Source organism: Nyctereutes procyonoides, unplaced genomic scaffold (assembly GCF_905146905.1).
Source record: "Nyctereutes procyonoides isolate TBG_1078 unplaced genomic scaffold, NYPRO_anot_genome, whole genome shotgun sequence".
In the NCBI taxonomy this organism is placed as follows: domain Eukaryota; kingdom Metazoa; phylum Chordata; class Mammalia; order Carnivora; family Canidae; genus Nyctereutes; species Nyctereutes procyonoides.
The window spans coordinates 49,157,909-49,170,136 of NW_026575140.1; the positions used below are offsets into that span (position 1 = coordinate 49,157,909).

Here is a 12,228-nt window from a genome sequence, read left to right on the forward strand (position 1 = left end):
GTCCCTTTACCCCTGGTCGCTGGGGCTGGCAGGGGGCAACTGGACAAAGGGCAGGGTCTTTTTACTCAGCTGGGCTCCCGATGCCCTCTGTGGGCAGACGTCCACACTGGCCCGCACCTGCCTACGGCACAGGTCCCAGGAAAGAGAGAGACCGTTCCTGCCTCCTCATGGCTCCTGGACACACCCCCCAGCACCTCTCAAAGGGGTTCCCTAGTCTCGCCAGCATCTCCCCTGGTATCGGCAAGACAGTTCACCCAACAAGCAGTTAGCACAGAGGAAACCACACGTCTTCACATGTCCCCACCCTGAGGTGGCCTCCCTTTGCCCAGACACCTCTGTCTGCTCCTTTTTTTTTTAATTTTATTTATTTATTTGTGAGAGATACAGAGGGAGAGACAGAGACATAGGCAGAGGGAGAAGCAGGCTCCCTCCGGGGAGCCCGATGTGCAAACCCAGGAACCCAGGGTCACACCCTGAGCCAAAGGAAGATGCTCAACCACCGAGCCACCCAGGTGCCCCTCTGCTCCTTTTTTTCTATTTCAGCCAGCTCACATGTCACACAGGCTAGCTCAGCAAGTCTCCTGCAGGAGGATGCACCCCAAGGGACAATGAATCACCACCCTCCTTGTTGCAGACATCCTGAGCTCTATCGGTGATTCTCCTGGGGTCCCACTTGGTTGGATTGGAGAGGCAGGGAGTCCATCTTTTGAGGGGTGTCTGGTTGGAAAGAACACCTCCTTTTAGGCTCCCTGACTCTTACCAATGGTCCAATCTCTCGTTTTCTGTTGGCAAAGAGATAGTGGAGGAGATTGTGGAGGCAGCTCTACCCCTCCCCGGTGAGGGAGGCCCCCACGGGAACAGAGGACCAAAGCACAAAGGAAGTACAGAGCCCTGGGGATGGGATCTCCAGGGCATCCCCCAGGGGATCCCCAGCTTGGAGCTCACGCTGTGTCCAGCTGTGTCCACCCTTGGTGACACCGAGGAGGGGCCGACAGCTGCTCTCAGGACCATTGAGATGCATGGTGCCTGGCCCTGTTCCAACTATGTGCACAATGAACATACACTGGAATAGTATTAAGCCTGAAAAAGGAAGGAGATCTGACCCATGCGTGACACCCATGAGCCGTCAGCACATTCTTCTGGGTGAAATAAGCCGGTCACAGGACACATCCGATGGAGCTGAGTCAGGCTCCTTGATTAGCGGGGAGGTCGCTTCTTCCTCTCTCCGCCTCCTCTCTCTCAAATAGATAAATAAAATCTTAAAAAAAAAAAGAAAGAAAAAAGAAAAAAGTCCTCAAGAGGGCACCTGGGTGCCTCAGTCAATGATGCCTCCAACTCTTGGTTTTGGCTCATGATCTTGGGGTCGTGAGATAGATCCCAGGCCCCGCTCAGTGGGGAGTCTGCTTGGGATTCCCTCTTCCTCTCCTTCCCTCTCTGCCCCTCGCACTCTCATTCTCTCTCTCAAAATAACTAACTAAATAAAATCTTTAAAAACCCGTCCACATGGACCCAGGAATACAGCAACCCGTCAACACGTTTTACTAACTAACTTTCCTGGGTTCCAGGTGCTACAGCCATACTGGTTAAAAAGAGAGAGAGAGAGAAAGAGAGAGAGAGGTGGCCCCTGCTGTCTCAGAGCTCCCACCCAGCAGAAAAGGCACAGTGGCTGGGGTAACAAGCACAGAGGTTCATGGGGACTGAATGGACAACCAGAACCACATGGCCAGTGAGCCTAATTACAGAAACCCAAGATGGGAGGGATGCACTGAGGTTGGTTGATCCAGTCCCAGACTTGCGTGTGTAAGGCTGCACTTGCCGAAAGACCTGCCTGGAGAACGCTAAAGCCAAATCAGGACAGTGAAAACATCTAGGGGGCAGTGAGAGGACTAGATGGAGCACAGCAGGCTTTTGATGTATTTAATTTCTAAAGCTGGGTAGAGGGAATACAGATGTAGTTATTACACATTTTGGACAGTTGAAACATTTCATTTTTAAAATTAAGACTAGTTTTTAGAGCCATTTCAGGAACAGCAAAATTGAACAGAAAGTGCAGAGGTTGCCCAGATCTCCCCAAACCCTGACATATGTGGCCTCCCCAACTATCAACATCCCCCAGTGAAATGGAGTATTTGATAACAACAGTGACTCCACACTGTTGGAGTCATCATCACCACCCAAAGCCCATCATCATCACCCAAAGCCCACAGGTTATATTAGAGTTCACTCTTGATGGTGTCCATTCTACGGGTCTGGACGAATTACGACACTATTCCACTCACTATAGTCTCACGCAGGGTGTTTTCACGGCCTTAAAGAACACAAATGTAGATTTTCAGGTCTCTGGGGCACATCCAAACCCAACTGTCTGGAAATAGTCATCAAAGTGTTTGCTGAGTGAGAGTGTAGACATGGTCTACACCGTGGAGTGAAGCCAAGGAGGGGCAGCTTGAGGTCCTGGGAAAACAGAAAAGAATCACAGAAGCAGAGATAGAAAGCTTCTTGAGGTAGAGCAGGGTGAGAGGCCGTGGAGGCGGACAGGCACACCAGGGCCAGCCGGCAGTGCCGTGGACTTTGGTGCATGGTGGTCACTGGGAGAGCAGCCAACAGAGCCAGTCATCAGATGAACCAAAGGAGTGAGTGATGACCTACTTAGTACTCACTTCAGCATCACTTGTGATAAGCATAGAATTGGAGCAGCCTTGGACCAGACAAGATGGTACCAGCTACATTAAGTGATGGCGCGGCCATTTGATGAAAGGCTTCAGATCCTTAGAAGGGGGAGATGTTCATAATATACTCACACATAAGAGAAGCAAGTCTTAAAATTGTGTATTTTCTATCATCTCGTTTTGGTAAAAGATTTTGTGTAGACGGAGGAAAACTAACCTGGGCAGGACAAACTAGAATGTTACTCTCTGGGTTTATGGGAGACTTGTTCTCTTTTTGCTTATTTATATTTTAAGATGCTTCTGGTGGCTCAGCCGATTGTCTGACTCTTGATTTCCCCTCTGATCATGATCTCAGGGTCCTGAGTTTGAGGCCCACATGGGGCTCTCCTTAGCAAGGAGTCTGCGAGATTTTCTCTCTCTTGCCCTCACCCTCTGCCCCTCCTCTCCTCTCCTTCTCTTAAAAAAAAAAAAAAAAAAGAGGTTTCTGCATTGAAGACAAAACACTTATAAAGAGGAGGAAAGGGGTCTTCCACAGGGAAGTGAGTTCTTCTGGGTTCCCTCCATTCGTAACATTGAGAGAGAGAAGCTGCTGAGAGGGGCAGGGGTCTGTGCACCTCCTACAGGGCAGCAAGTATTTCCCAGGCCCCCACCACGTGCCAGTTCCCCACAAGCCCCCACTACGCACCAGTCCTCCACAAGCAGCAGGGCCTGGGTGCTTGGGTCAAGAATTCAGGGCAATTGGGAGAAGAGTATCTGGGGAGGGGAAACTAAAGGGCCCTGGGCAGCGCTGGGGGCTGGAGGAGCAACCCTGTCGGGCAGGAGAGGGCAGGCGCAGGCTGGGAGGAGTGGAGTGAGGTGGCAGGGAAGGGGCTCCAGACAGCGAGGGCATTTCAAGGGACAAAGTCAGGGGCAAGGCACTACTGACCAAGTCTGTTCAGGGAGCCCAGATGTATCAGTTTGGTGAGCTGGGCGGGACCGTGTGCAATGGGGAGCCACAGAATGTTGAGGAGGACACATGTTGGCAGGAGCTGTAGTACAAAGGACAACTCACAGCCAACCTCGAGAGAAAAAAGAGGACAGTACTTCTCCCAACTGGGAGGGGCCCAGTGGACCAGTGGGAGAGATCTGGGGACCAGCTTCAGGCCTGTGGCCAGGACCCTGGCACCCCTGTGGAGGGACTAGCTTCCCTTTGTTCCTCCCTCCTTCCCTCGCTCTCCATTACACCAGGCATTTGATCTCAGATCCTCTTACCATCAAAAGCAAGACACACACCACTTGAGCTGCTCTTGTAAAGATCCCATCACGAGCCACCCACTGTCCCTGCACCTGGTCAGCCCTGCCCACCCCTGCGCCCTCTGCATCCTCCCAAATCCATCCCCTGGACCTTCTGGAAAGCACAGTCCCACTCCACCCTCCCTGGCTGAACTGGAAATCCAATTTGCCCCTAAGGACTGGGACAAGGACAAGGAACGTGGTTCCTATGGCCCCCTCCCTCCTGAGTCCCTGACCTCAGGCTCCAGTAGAGGGCAGGGCTCCTCTGGACCCCCATGGTGGGTTCCAGACCAGGTCAGCACTTTTATCTCTCCCTCCCCTTCCTGATGTTTCCAAGACCCTGGGCCACTGACAGCACCACAGCCACCGCGTGGGGATCCACTCAGTGCCCCTCACTGTGGTCACTCACACTCAGCCCCAGGGCCTTTCTGTTCTTGGACTTCATTGCCTTCCTTCCGCTCCATCTTTGCCTCCCCCTATCACGCGACTACGTTGGACTTTTACATATTTATTGTTTTCACTGTGAAAACTAGGACAATAAGAAATGATATGCTTTATTCTGGCAACTGATGATGATTCCTGCCTGGGACTGGGAGGGTCCAGGTGGGAACTAAGGGGCCAATGCTGGCAAACAGGCCCCCTCGTCCCACTGGTGTGTGTGTGTGTGAGAGAGAGAGAGAGAAAGAGAGAGAGAGAGAGAGAGAGAGAGAGAGAGAGAGATGGGTGCACCTGACAAACTTTACCAGTTTTACCATTTCAAGTGTGTGCATCCTGAGGCATCAAGCCCGTCCATGCTGATGTGCAGCCGTCACCCCCATCCACCTCCAGAACTCTTCATCCTGAGAAACAAACCCACATTCACCACTAACTCCCCAGCCCCCAGCAACCAGGGCCTACCTTCTGTTTCTGCGAACTTGACAACTCAAGCCACCTCGTATGGGAGGAATAATACAGTACTTTTTCACCCAGCGTGATGTGAAGTGTTCATGGCTGACCCATGTCGTAGCCAGAATTTCCTTGCTTTCGAAGACTGAATAATATGCCCTTGAATGCACGTACCACATTCTGTCCATCCGTCCATCGATGGACACTTGCGGTGCTTCCATGTCACATGCGGTGCTCTCATGATTAAGGCTGCTGCAAACACAGGCCTGCAAGGATCTGCTCACATCTCTGCTTTCAGTTCCTTGGGGGGCTATACCCAGAATTGGAATTGCTGGGTCGTAGGGTAATTCTGTGGCTAGTTTGCTGAGCACCTGCCATGCTGGTTTGTGTTCCTACCAGCTGCGCATCGGGGCTATGGTTTCTCGAATTCCCACCGACACTCCCTCAAGCAGGTGACTCACTCACCACAGCGGGCCGGTGGGTGTCAGGGTGCGCTCCGGAAAACCCGCTTTCTTTCCCCACCGATGATGCCCACTATCCAGTTTCAGTTGAGGCAGAAAATACCAGGCCCCGGTGATTGTCAGAACCTCTTAGCTGTCTGTGGGTGACAGCCATGCCAGGCTGGGCACCCCACCTCACCCCGTGCCCCACACTGGTCCTCAACTACGGATCTCCCTGTGGGAAGGGGTCACTTCTCAGCTGCCCTGGTGACCTCTGGCCTTGCCAGGGTTGAGGAGTGAAGACAGGGAAGGGATCAGGGAAAGCTGAGGGAGGAGCCAAAAGCTTTCTCTTTCTTCCAAGCTAAGATGTTGGAGAGCTTCCCACACTCCATCCACCCCTGGCTTGCCGTGACACCGGAGACTCCATCTGTCCCCCTGCCCTTAGCCTCTGATGGAAAATCTCATTCTTTTCCATTTTATTTTATTTTTTTAAAAATATTTTATTTATTTATTCATGAGAGAGACAGAGAGGCAGAGACACAGGCAGAGGGAGAAGCAGGGTCCCCCCGGGGAGCTCAATGTGGGACTCAATCCTTCGACCCCGGGGTCATGCCCTGGGCTGAAGGCAGCCCCTCACTGAGCCACCCGGGTGGAAAACCTCTAGTTTTTGCCCCAGCGTCCCCTTCCGCGGACCGGACAGGCCCGGGCTCTTGCTGTCAGGCCCCCGGGCCTCCTCCACGACACCCCGGCTCATCCTTTAGCCCTACCGCGTGTTTGAGAGCTGCTGGCCAGATGGACTCTTGGCCGTTTGATTTTTCAGGGGTCAGACACCTCTCCAGAATGTTCCCTAAGCTTCGGAAGAGACGTGTGAAAGTTCTCCCACAGGCCCTGCTGGAGGGACTTGCGAGCCGCCCCCCGCCTTCGGGCAGTGCTCAAAGCCCTGTGTCGGCCTGGGCACCCCAAAACGCAGGGCCGGAGATAAAGCTCCTGCTGCATGCAGGGCCTTCTCCGGGGTGTGTGGTGCCAGGGGAGCCCGAGTGAGGCGGGGACGGAGGGGCAACGGCTCGAGGTGCTGCCGAGGGCGCGACCGCCGGCTGCGGGCTCCTGCAGGACCTCGGAGGACCGGCCTCCACGAAACGCGCGGGGGCAGCCCGGCCGGTCTCAGGGGAGCGGCACGCGGTCGGCCAGGGCCTGGGGCGGGCCACCCCGCCCACCCGGCTTGCTTAGGGCCCCCTCTGGTGGCCACTGCCGCGAACTACAACACGTTGTGCGCGCTTCCTGGGTCATCCAGCGGCCCCTGCCCCACCTCGCGCTGGTTCGGGACCCTCAGCCCCTCCGCAGAGCCCTTGACCGGGGGTTTGCGTATGTCCTCGCCTCTGGCCTCGGCGCCCTCCGCATGAAGCAGGCCCGCTTCCTGAGGCCTCTGGCCACCCGGCAAACAGGGTCTTGCATGTGATCTGGCTCCACCTGTCGGACAGAACCTGTCTGGATCCTAAAGCAGGAGCGAAGTGCCCCCCCCCCCCCCCCCCCCGCCCCGGGAGCCTCCTCTCCGACGCCAGCCTTGGTTGTGGTTGTCACCGGCTCAAACGCCCAGAGCAGCAGCGGATGCAGGCGTACAGCACCGCAAGGATGTCCTTCTGATACCGGTTCTGCGTGACCAGATTTCTGATTTTGTTCCCAGCTCTCCTGGCCTTCCCCCAAATTCTTTGCATGGTCTTTTTTTGTCCCCGCCCCCACTTCCAAATTCCTTTTTGCTTAAATCGGCCAGAGTCCTTTCGGCTTACGGTAGATGACAGCGATGGCCAGAGGAGTCCTCCCCACCCCTGTGTGCAGGTGGTTTCGCGATATGTCATTGCTATAATTCCATGAATCGGGTCTTGGCCGATGGGACATTAGCAGAGATGGCTCGGCAGGGGCTCGAGGAGGGCAGGTGCCCGGGGCCTGCGCTCTCGTGTCCTGGGACACAGACAGGGCTGGCCCGCCCCGCGGGTGATGACCGACAGGTGGCCAAATCATCCTTGCTGCCCCAGCTCACCATCAGGTGAACCTACACAAAAGAGCAGGCCACCTGAGCCACACAGAGCACCAGGCAGGCTGAGCCCAGACAGGGCATCTGTTTGTCTCCTCATTTCGGGCTGTCCTCGCCCAGCTGCCTCCGCTGCCCGGCTGCAATGGAGGAGCCGGAGAGGCAGAAGTCAGAGGGACAAGCAAGGGCCACTTCCGCCCCCTGGGACTTTCTGTCTCTCTTTTGGGGCCAACCCCAGGAGGCGGTTGAATCTTTGGGGGCAAGAGTTTCTGGGACCCCTGGGTGGCTCAGCGGTTGAGCATCTGCCTTTGGCTCAGGGCGTGACCCCAGGGTCCTGGGATCGAATCCTGCGTTGGGCTCCCTGTGGGGAACCTGCTTCTCCCTCTGCCTGTGTCTCTGCCTCTCTCTCTGTGTTGCTCATGAATAAATAAAAAAATCTTTTAAAAAAAAGTTTCCAAAAAAAAATTAAAAAATTAAAAAAAAGTTTCCTTGGAGGAAGGGGGATCGTCTAAGGACTCACCTCACTGCCCCCCTGAGGAAGGGAGCTGGGCTTCTGGAGAGCACCAGGGGACTTCTCTGAGTGCTGTCCTTGCAAGCTAGTGCACCTTCTCTAAGGTCCTCCTTGGCTCTCAACAGGGCCTTGACAGCGGCCCCTTGTGAGGCGTCACCTTGCCGTCTGCTCCCATCTACCAGGCCTCCCCTACCTTCCCCCATGCTCCACCCACCCCACCCCCGCCATGAGTACTTTGTCCTCTCTCACGGTGCAGTGAGGAACCCAGACCCATCCCAGGGTCCCATGGGCGCCCAGGAAGCCTCATCATTCCTGTGGCTGGGTGCCCTCTGTCGGCTGGGGACAGGATTCATTGGGGGGGGGCTCTCAGCCCTGGGCTGGGGAGGGAGGGCTGCCGGGGGGGACAGGTGGGTGAGGGGGCTCTGGCTGGGTCACAAGTGCCTTCTCCAAGGCCAGAGAAGGCCTGAGGTGGGACCCTCTGCTGTGGCTGACACAGCGTGGGCCACAGGGGTCCATAGACACATGACTTGAGAGGGAATTATTTGTTACAATTTACATACACACACTTATTTCATATTGTAAACACGTCCAAAACATAGCACTAAATTGTTTATGGAGGTCCAGCCCTGCAACAAGGCAGGGGGGGCTTGGTTTTGTGTAGTGGGCACATCCAGGCACCCTGCTGAGGTGCAGCGGAGGCCCATGGACAGGCTCCCTGGCATGTGTCCTGGAGGGGATGCTAACTTCAGCAGTTAGAACAACTCCAGGCAGCTGTTTCTAGGAACAGAGTATGCAGCCCAGCCTAAGAGAGCATAGTGTTGCCTATTTTTAGAATGAAAGGCAAAGCTACCACCATTTATTGAACACCTGCTAAGTGCCAGTCATTGTGCGAAGGGCATCTTTCCCACAGAAGCTGTTTTAGCAGGTACTACTTCGATTTTCTCCTGTGGATGAGGAAAAGAAATGGAGGCTCAGGAAGGTGAGGTGACTTGCCCAAGGCCACACAGCAAGAGTAAGCAGCCGAGAGCACCATTTGTCAAAGAACCAAGAAAAACAGTCACTCCCTCAAAATGTTCCAAAATGAAGAATAGTGAAAATTTTGCCTTCTGTATATTTACTAACAGTTTCATGAATTATTTTATTTTTTTAAAGATTTAAAAAAAAGATTTTATTTATTTATTCATGAGAGACACACAGAGAGAAGCAGAGACACAGGTAGAGGGAGAAGCAAGTTCCCTGTGGAAACCCAATGCGGGACTCGATCCCAGGACCCCTAGGATCACAACCTGAGCTGAAGGCAGATGCTCAACCACTGAGCTACCCAGGCATCCCTGTGAATTGTTTTAAAGCAGAAGTGTGACCTGAGTTTTGCTTCTGACCCACCGACACTATTTCTCATCCATGTTAACTGGGCCTAGCAGAGGCCATGGATGCACAAGGAAAACTTGACATTCGGTGGACACCACAGACATATCTCTGTCATTATCATTTGCATCCTGGATGCTGGCTTCTTCTGCTATTTTTTTTTAAGATTTTATTTATTTATTCATGAGAGACACAGAGTGAGAGAGGCAGAGACACAGGCAGAGGGAGAAGCAGGCTCCATGCAGGGAGCCTGATGCAGGACTTGATCCTGGAACTCCAGGATCATGCCCTGGGCCAAAGGGAGGCGCTAAACTGCTGAGCCACCCAGGCATCTCCACCTCTTCTGTTATGAATCGACATGCCAGCGGCCAGCAAACTACCACCTGCACACTAGGTGTACAAATTAAAAGTGCTTTTTACACTTTTAAATGGATAGAAAAGTAAAAAATAAAATAAGACTATTACGTGACACATGATGATGCCATGAAATTAAAATTTCAATGTCTGGATATAAAGTTTTATTGGATATTGGATATCCAATTTTGTTGGATATAAAGTTCACCTGTGTATTGTCTATGGATGCTTTTCGGTGTTAAAACAGCGAGGTGCTCAAAGCCTGAAATACTTACTATCTGGTTGTATACAGGAGGTTCATGAGCACCTAGTATCCTCGACCACTCTGGCCTGGCCCAGATTCTGGTGTTTTTGTGATCATGTGAAAGGAAGCTCTGGTCTCCACAATAAGCTGTTTATGCAAGAAGCATCCCGTTTCCCAAATAAGCGCCAGTTTTCATCTTCTGAACTGACCTGCTTTCTGCCAGCTGCCGGCTTGTTAGCGACTTAATGCTGACATGTGCCCGAGACCAGCTTGTCTAAACAATGTGAGTTCAGCACATTCTTGGGGGAAAGGCTCCACTCCCAGAAACAGATGTGCCAAAGAGAACACAGCGTGCAACGGACGGAGGGAAGAAACAGCTTCTGACGGGGCTCGGGGTCAGCAGGGAAGACAGAGCCCGCCGGGAGCCCTAACCTGCCGTTTACTCAGGGCTCGCCACGTGTCGGGAACTGGTGTGAGCACCCCGGGGACTACGCGCCCCGTCTACACAATAAGCCCGATGGGCCGGTTCTAGTGTGATGTCCATTTTACAGGCCAGGAAGGCAGGGCCCATGTCACAGTGCACACCCAGGGGAAGGAGGCGCGCAAACAGGTGTCCAGGGAGAGGACACCCATGGCTCTGGGATCCACTTTCCTCTTCTGAGCTGGGGGACTCACCATCTGGGGACACTTGGCCCGGGCCGGGTATTGTGCAGCTCCCAGCAGCTCTTGACTGGGGACAGGGGAGGCGGGTGCGGCGGGACTGAAGGGAATGTCCTTTTCCACTAGCCTTTCCTCCACCTTAACCTCCCTTCACCGGTTCTATTTCTTAGCTGGTTATGTGCCTTTTGTTTTCCTATACCTAGAAAACCTTGTTTCTAAAAACAACACAGGACTGTTTTCATAGTAAAGGGGATTAAGAAGAAAGAAAAAAAACCTCATGCTCAAAATATTCTGGGTTTCCCCTAGAAACCGTGCCCACTCTCCACCCTCAGTTTAAGGCACCCCATACTGGCTGGGCCGCCCGCGCTTCCTGCTCCTGGGGATCCCTGAAGGAGCCGTCACCTGGTCTATTTTCAGAGCATGCCATCCACTCATCTGTCATCTCTCCAGAGACCTGCTTAGCTGGACCCAAAAAATAGCCTCTGTGGGGGCCCTCAGAACCCCTGGTCCCAGGCTTCCTGTGGCTGCTTCCTGGCAGGCTTATGTGTGCTAGGCACGAAGTCTTTTTGTCGCCCGGACGGCCCACTCGGGAATGACCTGCAGACCAGGCCCTGCCCCACCCTGTCTTCCTCCCCAGCCTCTCCTCGCAGATGCAGACGGGAGCCTGGTGCTCCTGCAGACCCAGCCTGGGGGCACAGGAGCCTCATCCCGGAGATGGGGAGGGCAGGACAGGACAGGGGAGGAGGAGTAACTGGCTGGGGCCTCGATGGTTTGAGACAAAGACAACAAGCCGCACTCCTTCTGGGGGGCTGGGGGTGCCTGGCACCGTGTGACCGTGAGGCCGCGTGGCCACAGTGGGGGTAGACTCCAGGTTCCTGGGCCCGTTCCCAGCTGCTCAATCTCACAGCAACATGTGAAAACAAACAGGGAAACTGCAGAGTGGGTCAACCAAATGCTCCAGTTTATTAATATGCCACAGAAGCCCTCTCACTGGAGGTTAAGGGTGGTTTCTGAGACCTATGGCCCCGGGCCCCGGCTCCAGGTCCCGCACCGTCTGCAGAGAGCTGCCGACTTCACCTGCTTCCCGAAACCTGCGGCCCCCAGCTACGTAGAGGATGGGTCCAGATGACACGGAACTGCCTCTCTCCCTCTTCCTGGGCATCAGCAGAGGGTGTCATAAGGATGTGGGGGTGAGCAGGTTTGGGGAACTAGGCACATCTCACAGAAGGGAGAGCTCCCTGCACCCAGGCTCCCCCCAACCCGGAGGTCCAGACCCCTGCCAGTGGCAGCTCCAGCCACTACACAGCCGTGGGGCCTTTCTCTTGGTGGGGGTGCAGGGATTCTCCCCAAGTCTGTTTTTCCATCTGTAAAATGTGGTATGAGGATAAAATAAAGTAATAAATAGTAGATTGATACAGACACTTCATTAACACGACCAGACTGACCACAAGGGCAAATAAAGGATGTCTGAATGCAGGTGGCCGGGTAGGTCAGCCGGAGGAGCTGTGTCCTCTCACAAGTTGTCCAGCTAGAGCAAGCATGGCTCCAGGGAGCCCTAACTCCAGGCCTTTCCCCCAACAAACACAAAACAAACTGTTGTCCACCCATCCCCAGAACGAAACAGCAAGGAGCTGCGGACAACCAGCACCCTAACAGCTAGCGTTGCTGAGGGCTGCTCAATGTCATGCTTGCTAACTTGTTTCATCCTTGCTGTGACTCCCTAAGCTCTGTGCTCTCTCCCCCACTGACAGATCCAGAGGCGTCAGGACACGTGCCCAAGGACACACAGCTATCACAGCTAT

The 12,228-nt window shown here is 54.1% G+C and overlaps 1 long non-coding RNA gene across 2 annotated transcripts; it reads right to left on the reverse strand.

The window, feature by feature from the left end:
* Positions 1–1,130: 1,130 nt before the first annotated feature.
* LOC129496572 (uncharacterized) lies at positions 1,131–7,937 on the reverse strand. 2 transcript variants are annotated; one of them, XR_008661818.1, is made up of 4 exons: positions 7,813–7,937; positions 4,694–4,780; positions 2,280–2,454; positions 1,131–1,258 (listed from the first exon to the last, which is right to left on the reverse strand). It is a non-coding gene; the product is annotated as an uncharacterized LOC129496572 (long non-coding RNA). The 2 variants fall into 2 exon arrangements; XR_008661817.1 differs by lacking the exon at positions 1,131–1,258 and having other exon boundaries at positions 1,926–2,454.
* Between the last annotated feature and the right edge of the window lie 4,291 nt (positions 7,938–12,228).